Below are 8,453 nucleotides of genomic sequence, written 5' to 3' on the forward strand. Positions count from 1 at the left end.
TTTGAAGTTCCTGGGCAACGGTGATGTGGGAATATGATGGAGAAATCCAATCACAAGGAAGAGACACAGGTGGTGGTTACAATTGCAAATGGAAACTGAAATCAGTCAGAGAGGAAAGTTACTGTAACAAGCAGGAGACTTGCAGACAGCACTCAGGCCAGAAGATGTTCTTGTTGCTGCCTAAATCAACTGAATATTTTAAAATCCTTTCCACTGCTATAGAAGATGTTCTAAAGGCAAATCAGGAATTGTTGCTTTGGGAGAATCTGTACAATCACAGTGAGACATGGGAATAAAAACCACAGGAATAAAAGCACAGAAATGGTACACTCTGAGCAGAGGAAGCAAATATAGCCTATACTTAAAGGAATAGTCTTAGCTTCTGTACCTCCCACCACCCCCCATCCCCTCTCCTTGTCCCACGAAAATAAAGTCTGCGATAAGAGTTTGCATTCAAGTAGTTTATTTTGGGAAGTATCCCAGGGAGGGGAATGGGGGCTGGAGAGAAGGACGGAAATCCAATACAAGGGTATGCTATCAGTTGCTGTGGACCACCGGGGCTCCACCCTGCTCGGACCTTTTGAGGAGAGGAGCTGTGTAGAGAACATCAAAGAATCGTCCATCTGAAGATGGAAGGGGACAGTATTTATCCACCAGCTCCTAAGCCTCACTGCTCAGGGGTTGCCCCAAGGGGTGGGTGTTAACTCCTTCTGATGCTATGCTGCTAAATCGGCTCTGGGTGGGGTGGGGGAAAGGGGCCCTGATGCGCAGACTGCAAGCAAGGCCCAGGACATGCCCGATACAAGACGGGCCCCTGGGCAAGAAGAGGCAGAGGGCAGCAAGGCCCCTGGGCAGCTTATCAGGAAGCCGCCGGGCCACGTCAGGTGAGAGTCAGGAGTGAACACCGCGAGGGAGAAACCCAGACCCAGGAGACCTGAGGAGGGGAGGCTGAGCTAAGTCCCCAAGACGGAAACTACCCTGGTGGGGGGTGGGGCGGTGATTACAGCGACGAGTGCACTGGAGTCACACCTGGGGACAACAGCTCTGTACGTACTCGAGTTAACTTAAAAACTAGACATGGCTCATCCCCTAGGGTGGGTTCCGCTCTCCACTCCCCCTTCTGTCACCTCAGTTAACATTCAGTGAATTATTAAATTATCTCAGGACACTTAGCTCTCAATGAGAGGCCAGCATTGGGTCCCCCTGGATAGAGAACTGAGTCAGCCTACCATGGCGAGGTGAGGAAACGGGGCCCGCCCTGCAGGCATAGTCAGCTTGCTCACCGTTCCCTCAAATTTCCATCCCTGAATCCCCGGAGCAGGTGGGGACAGACGGTGGACAAAGTCCAGACCTGCTCAAGCCTCCCGGGGGCAGGGATTCAGGCTGCTTTCACGGAAGAGCCTGGCCTGGGTCGCTTATACACAACAGACACTCGCCGCGCCTGGCTGGCTCAGTGGGTGAAGCGTCCGACTCTCGGTGACAGCTCAGGTCATGATCTCAGGGTCGTGAGATGGGGCCCCACGTGCGGCTCTGCGCTCAGCACGGAGTCTGCATGAGATTCTCTCTCTCCCTCTGGCCCCCCACCCCCACTCTCTCTCGCTCGCTGTCTCTCTCTCTCTCTCTCTCAAATAAATAATCTTTAAAAAAAATTTAAAAAATAAAAATAACCAACAGACATTTATTTCTCACGAATTCTGGAAGCTACGAATCCAAGATAAAGCCGCCGGCAGTTTCAGCGTCTGGTGAGGGCCCACTTCCTGGTTCCTAGACAGCCATCTTCCCTCTGAGTCCTCACATGGTGGACGGGTCACGGGAGCTCTCTGGAGTCTGTTTTATAAGGACATCCTCATTCTCCAATCACCTCCCAAAGGCCCTACCTTCCACCTCCAATGGCCATCGCAGTGGGGATTAGGTTCCAACATACGAATCTAGGGGAGACACAACCATTCTGTCTACGGCTTTGTTGGGAAACCTCCAGGGTGGAGAGCAATGCTCTTCGGTCCAGGCCCAGGATCCTCTGAGAAGAGCTCTCACCTGGTCCGTCCTCCCACTGTGGCTAGGCAGGGGCCACCACCAGGGTCATGGAATGTCAAAGGTGCCCCCGTCCCCCGTCTTGGAGCTGTGTACACAATGAAGTCACGTACAGAAAAGCCAGAGACAAGGGCCATCTCTAGGTCAGGAGGCCAGAGGGGTTGTGAAGGTCAACCATTTGACACCAGTCAGGACAGAAGGAGCAAGGGGCCAAGGGAGGAAGAGATGTCCAGGCGTCAACAGCCAAGATCTCAGAAGACAGAGGCACAGAAGAACTTCAAGGGGAAAATTCTGAATTCTGAACACCCCAGGAAATTCTGGTGACAGGTCTTCCAAGTATGTGGATGCTTTCGCATGTGGGCCCTCACCTTCCTAGCCGCACTAAGGACTGTTTTTTAGGCACTGCCCAGAGGAAATGTAGAAGGGAAAATGTAAATTATGGAGCCCAGTCTCTTCCCCCCAAGCACGTGAGGAGCTCCCTTCTATAAACATTACGGTCATATAGAGAGAGCCAAGACGGCTTTCCTTACCTGAAGGAATACACTTTAATGCTAGAAATTCAGGCCCAAGCAGGACGTTTTTCAGGAGGCCGGCTTGCTGCTTATAACCTGCCCCCCTGCTCATGGCCATGGCCAGGCTTGCATGGGACAAGGATGGGTGGACAGTACAGAGTGGGGAATTTTCCATTAGGGGCAAGTTCTAGCTCAGGCGCAGACAGCAGGGGGTCCTTCTAGAGTCTTTCTCATCTTCACCACCTCCTCCTCTGTTTCCCAAGCAGACCAGTCTCTGTGGACTGTGCCTGCTGCCCTGGGAGGGGAGACGGCGGTAGGAAAAGGGAGAGCAGGGAGCCAGGGAGGACGCGGTGTTCCCTTTCCGCTCCTCTGCGCCTTAATTAAGTGCTTTCATTTCCCTCCTTCCTCTCCACGCAGGCCTGGCTGAGATAAGGCATTGATCCCCTCCCAGAGGAGGAGGAAGCCGGCGGGAAGCCTACAGTTCTCTCTTTGTGGGACAAGATGGATGGCTTATTAGGCAGACCTTAATTGTGTGGTTTGTAACTTGGGGAAGTTCAAAGAGAAAAGAAAAGTCTGAGCTGAGGGCTGCCTAGAGGTCCATTTCTCCCCTCAAGGAGGGTTCTGCTCCACATCCCTGATGGGAGAGCCCAGCCCAGATCAGCCCAGCCCAGCCCAGACCCACCAAGGGGAGAGCTAGGACCCAGAAATGTTCTGGATGAAAAGGCCTGAAGATCATCTCACGTAGCCAGAATGATGCGCCATGTTGCCCAATGCAGCCAAGGACAAGGCCCTGAGCTGGGAGGCTGGAGACCTGGGTTTAGGTACCAGCTCTGCCACTGGCTTGCTGAATGACTTTGATGAAATCTATGCCTCTCTGGGCCTCAGTTTCCCTTTTCATCAAATGAGAGGGCTGACCAGCACCCACCATGTTTGAGCTACGTGTTAGGAGTATGCGGCATGAAGGGGTGAAAGGAGAAGCCAGAGACACAACTTCTTCTTCAAGGCCCATGTAGCTCTTTTTTGTCTGTGGGAATTTTGTGTAAGCTCTGTGACATTAGACACATTATTTAAGCTCCTTGTCTCAATTGCTTCAGCTGCAAAATGGGCACAGGAATAGAATCACAGGATCGTCAGGCACTAACACAGTTCCCAGCCCATAGTAAGGAGTCCATCATTGTTAATTCTTCTTAAAAAAATAATTTCTTGCTTTAAAAAAAAAAAATATTTGATTTCATCCCCCAAAAAACCTAGGTCGGGTGATTTTCCCGATGTTAGAGGTGAGGAGACCGCGCTTAGAGCAGTTAATTGCCTTGCCCACAGACGACCAGCTGCCCCCAACAGCCCAGGGCTCGGACCTCCAGGGTTGCTCCCCCTCAGGGTCCAGAGGGGAGGGTGACAGACAGTCTGTCATAGACTGGCTCCCGCCATTCACCAAGGGGGAAACACTGACCATACCCAGTCAGAGAGAAGGCACTTCCCAGAGTAGATTTCAACCCACTTGGAAGCTCGGTACCTTCTTGATCATTTCTTGTGAGACATAGGGCAGGTGCCCAGTTTATTCTTAGTCTGTGCCCACCCACACCCACTGGGTGGAGACAGTATCCCAAACCTCTGGTTGGTTTCAAAAAACTTGAGTTCGAAACCCCACATTTTCTTCCCCAAATGCAGGGATTGAGAATCAAGACAATGGAATTTACTGCAAAGGTTTTCAAACCGGGTGCTGTAGGACCCTGGGGTTCCTTGAAGGGGCTTTAAGGGCCAACTAGGGTGTTGGATGTCCCAAAACTGGGCTCCTGCTCTCCCTTCCTCACTGACCACACTTCAACCAAAACATCTCCACATTTTCTGTCTCCCATTTGAGATTTCCATAGGCAAGTCCACTTTCTAAAAGATTCTAAACGATTCTCTATGTGTACAAAGGAGCAGGCAACAGACTTCGTTTCCCAGGGGCTTTTCCACCTGTGGTCGCTGGTCCAACTCGACTCCCTGGGCTGCTTTGCGTGGCAGGGACGAGGCCAGGTGGGAGGGGACCGGCAACCCGAGCGATCCTCGCTGTGTGGTTTCCCCGAAGCCACCAGAAGACTAATAAAGCCTCGGGTTGTTTTCTTCCTCATATCACTCTGGCAATATTGATACTGGCTTGCCAAACAGAAAAACAATTCTTCTGTCCTTATGGAAGAGGGAGGACAAGGAAAATGAGCCTGCTCGTTAGCAGGCCACCTGAGCTGTCTCCCCCTAGCTCCCCTGTTCTCCAGGACCGCGTGGAGACTCGGACCAAAACACAGAGGAGAGATATTCATCTGTCTGTATTTAATTTGAGGCTGAAGTTCCCAGCTCTTGACAATGCAGAGCAGCATTCCCACATGCAGGACCAGGACAGGGGTGGTGGGGGAGTGATTATTGCCTATGAGGTGCAGTAATGATAAATCAAGGGCTTCTCAGGAATATCTGGGTCCCTTCACTGCTTCCTTGGTGATTAAAGCGGCACAAATAAGTCAGGGCGGGCGACTGATTTAAATGGGCACTAGTGAGGACTGGCACATCCTAGACCTCCAGAAAAATCTGTCTCCATCAGTAACAGAATACAGTGGCTTCCCTTTATCAATCGCCTGCTACAAGCTAAACCCTGAGCTCAGGACATTAGAGACTTTATCTCAGTAAATCCCTCCCACAGCCCTGAGGCAAAACAGGGAGATGGAGAGCTCCATTTCACAGCTGTGGAAACTGAGGCTCAGAGGTTAGTAATTTGCTCGAAGTCACAAACCTTGAGCCAGGTTCTAACCAGATCTCATTCCAAGTATCACAGCCTATGTTTTTAAGCATTCCCCTGGTGCCTCCGAGGTCCGGGGCCCACAGGTGGTGATGAGGTTAGGATGATAGTGAGTACTTACTGTGTGCCAGGCACGCGGCTCTGTTTCGGGTTATCTTGTTTACTCGGCGATCGATGACATAAGGACTACTTATCCCCAGGTCACAGGTGACAAAACGGAATCCTGAAGAAGTTAAGTCAGCCACACAAGGCCACACACCTAGTCGGAATGGAAATGGGATTCAGGATTCCCTCGTTTGTCCAGACTGACCCTTTCCTGTGAGTCTGCCGGCCAGTGGGTGGGGAAGGGCCGAGCTGGGGCCTGTGGGCAGCTGCCCATGGCGGGCACTGCACCACCCATGGCTGACCCTCTAGTGAGAGGCGGGAGGCAGAACTATCCTCTTCTACATATAACAGGGGCTTAAAAAGGCTACCAGGATGTAACAGATGTGACCTGCCCAAGAGTGAGGGGCCCAAGACTCAATTGTGGGGTCTAACTCTTGCCCGAAATCTAACTGGCAAAAGATGCGGCAGCGAGAATGGGGGTGGTGTGCCCCTCCAGAGCCTGTGGGGCCAAAGGCTGTTCAAATGTTTATTGCAGACGCAAGGGAGAGAGAAGAGCTCGGGGCCCATTAAATCCTTCCAGAAGAGCAGGGACTCCGGGGCAAGTGCAGACCCGAAGATACCCAGGCAGCCTCCAAGAGTGGCAAGACCAGGCTGCCCCCCTTCCCCTTCCCTGTCCTTTCCCAGCCCTGGGGGGTCACGTACAGCAGCTCACCCCTCATGTCCCCTCTAAGCCTGTCAATTTCTCTGGCTTGGGGGAGGGAGAGATTGGACATTGAATCAAATTTGAAATGGGGATTATTATCTGGGACTACACTTTCTAATTTTGAAATTGAAACCCGTTTCATGCCTGAAAATGACTTTTTAAAATGGACTTGTAACCTAAAAGGGAGCCAAGAAGCCATGGGGATAAAATTTAAAAGGACAAGGAGAGACACAAATAAAGCTGTATTTTGCTTACATCCCATAAATTGCGATTTGCAATTTTTCAATCTATCAGTCACACCTGGCTGGTCCGGGATTCCATGGGAAGAGGCAGCCAAAGCTATAGAGAAAGGAATTCTAAATTCCAGCCCAGAGCAAAAGTCAGGCCAGGATTCATCTTCTAATGGAACCATGCAGATAAGCCAGACTCTCTGGGCCAGGCCCTGACCGGTGTGTGTCAGAAGGAACAATGAATGAATGTACCCTTTGAATCATGCCCACAGCAACACTGTCAGGGGACCCAAGGAAGTTGCACAACCCTTGACCTGGTTTTTTTCCTTGAGAACCCTTGTACCCCTCACTAGCCAGGAGGCTGGGATGAAAGAACGTTGGAATGTACCTAAAGCCTAAAGTGAACCTTATTCTGCAGGCAATGGTAAATCATGGAAAATGTTTAAGCAAGAAAGTAGCCTGGGACTTCTGGTACCTGAGACCCCAGGGGTCAAGAGAGCAGGAGAGGGGGCTTTGGTGTCTCAGGGAAATGCTTCTGACTGCTTCTGGGTCTCACTCGCCCACCTCTGGGTGGGTTCCAGCTTAGGAGTTTTGTAACTTCCCACAGCCCAACCATAGATGGGATCTGGACCCAGGAGCAAGAGAGAGAGCCACCCAGGACCTAATTCCTGATGCAACTGCCCTTGCCATCTCTGACCCTCCAAGACCTCCCAAGTCCAGAGCAGGAGAACCATAGCCCGGACCTGAGCATCTCCTCCTCAAATACCTGAGCCACACTCTCTCAGGGCAGGCAAGGATGTCAGCCACCCAGGCAGGGGTGAACCAGGAGGGGTAAAGGTGGCCGTCTCCCAGATCCCATATCCCTTGAGTCTCCAAAGAGAGAAAGGTGAGCCTGGCCTGTCCCCCATAGGCCTGTCATCCATGAAGGAGAGCAGGGGGTGTTCTCTGTGGGCACGAGCTCCAGCCAGCCCCCACCCCTCTGCTCCAGCACAGCCCGCAGTGTCAAACCCAGCTCCAGCCCCTGCTCTGGAACCACGCATCTCCTGCTCAGAACCGTGCTCTGAAGCCAGGCTGCCTAGGCGCAAATCCCTGATCTACACCACTTAATAGCTGCGTGCCCTTGTGCAAATTACTTAACCTCTCCGCAGAGGTCACGTTCCTCATCTGTCAACTAGGCATGCTAACAGAACCTACCTGATAGGTCAGGCTGAGGCTGAGACGATGGAGGGAACAATGGCTAAGGAGCATATTCTCTGCTCTCTGTGAAGTTCGCCCCAGTTCTGGTGCCGCCTCCAGCCCTCGCCCACTTTCCTGGCTTCCCGGGCTCAGAAGGCTGATGTAGCGCACTCACCTCCTCTCTCTCTCTCTCTCTCTCTCTCTCTCTCTCTCTCCAGGGTGGATTGGTTTGAATGATCTGTAATCTCCCGAAAGGCCCCGGAGGGACCCATTGGCTCCTTCTAAGGAGCATTAACTCAAATGGTAACCAGCTCTCTGTGCCTGTCAGGAGGCCAGGTCCTGGGGGAGCCCTCCTGCCTGCCATGAAGGAGCTGGCAGGCTAGTTTTGCAGCTCGGGAGTGAGGATGGCAGGACAGCGGCCCCCAGGCCAGCCCTATGCATGCCTAGGAGCCTGCTGCCCCTCAGAGGTCTCCCACCCATTGCCAGCTGAGTCCACCCTGCAGAGGCAGCTCCCAGGGGTCGGGGGAGGACAGCAGGGCCACCTGGGTACCACAGTATGGCCAGAAGCCTCCTCCTTTCCTGGGGTTGGGAGCAGCCCTCCACCTCCCAGCAAATGGACTCCCCATGACCCCTGCCCAGGATCCTCTGCTTCGCCTGTCCTCCTCCTAGGATGGAAATGAGGAGCCCCCTAGTAGCTAGCTCAACCGGGGCCCTCATGTCCCAGGCAGCAGGGAGAGTCTTACTAAGGAGTCTGGTCTAGGAGATGCTGCTAGAGCCAGAAAGGTCCCTCAAGGGGACCAGCAGGAGCTGGGTACAGGGAGGCACATGGAGGGGCCAGACCACCAGCCCTGCCAGGACTAAGTCAAAAGTCCTCACGCTCAGCTATGCACTTTTTGTCCGCAAGACCCACTTCCTATGTGCTGGAA

General features: G+C 52.7%; 1 long non-coding RNA gene across 1 annotated transcript; it reads right to left on the minus strand.

Annotated features, from left to right (window-relative positions):
• Positions 1–488: 488 nt before the first annotated feature.
• Positions 489–5,566, minus strand: LOC141374419 (uncharacterized). The gene is made up of 3 exons (XR_012381289.1): positions 5,435–5,566; positions 1,677–1,827; positions 489–593 (listed from the first exon to the last, which is right to left on the minus strand). It is a non-coding gene; the product is annotated as an uncharacterized lncRNA (long non-coding RNA).
• Positions 5,567–8,453: the final 2,887 nt, after the last annotated feature.

The sequence above is a fragment of the Callorhinus ursinus genome, unplaced genomic scaffold (genome assembly GCF_003265705.2).
Source record: "Callorhinus ursinus isolate GAN/ISIS: 27379988/994484 unplaced genomic scaffold, GSC_fseal_2.0 scaffold18, whole genome shotgun sequence".
Classification (NCBI taxonomy): Eukaryota; Metazoa; Chordata; class Mammalia; order Carnivora; family Otariidae; genus Callorhinus; species Callorhinus ursinus.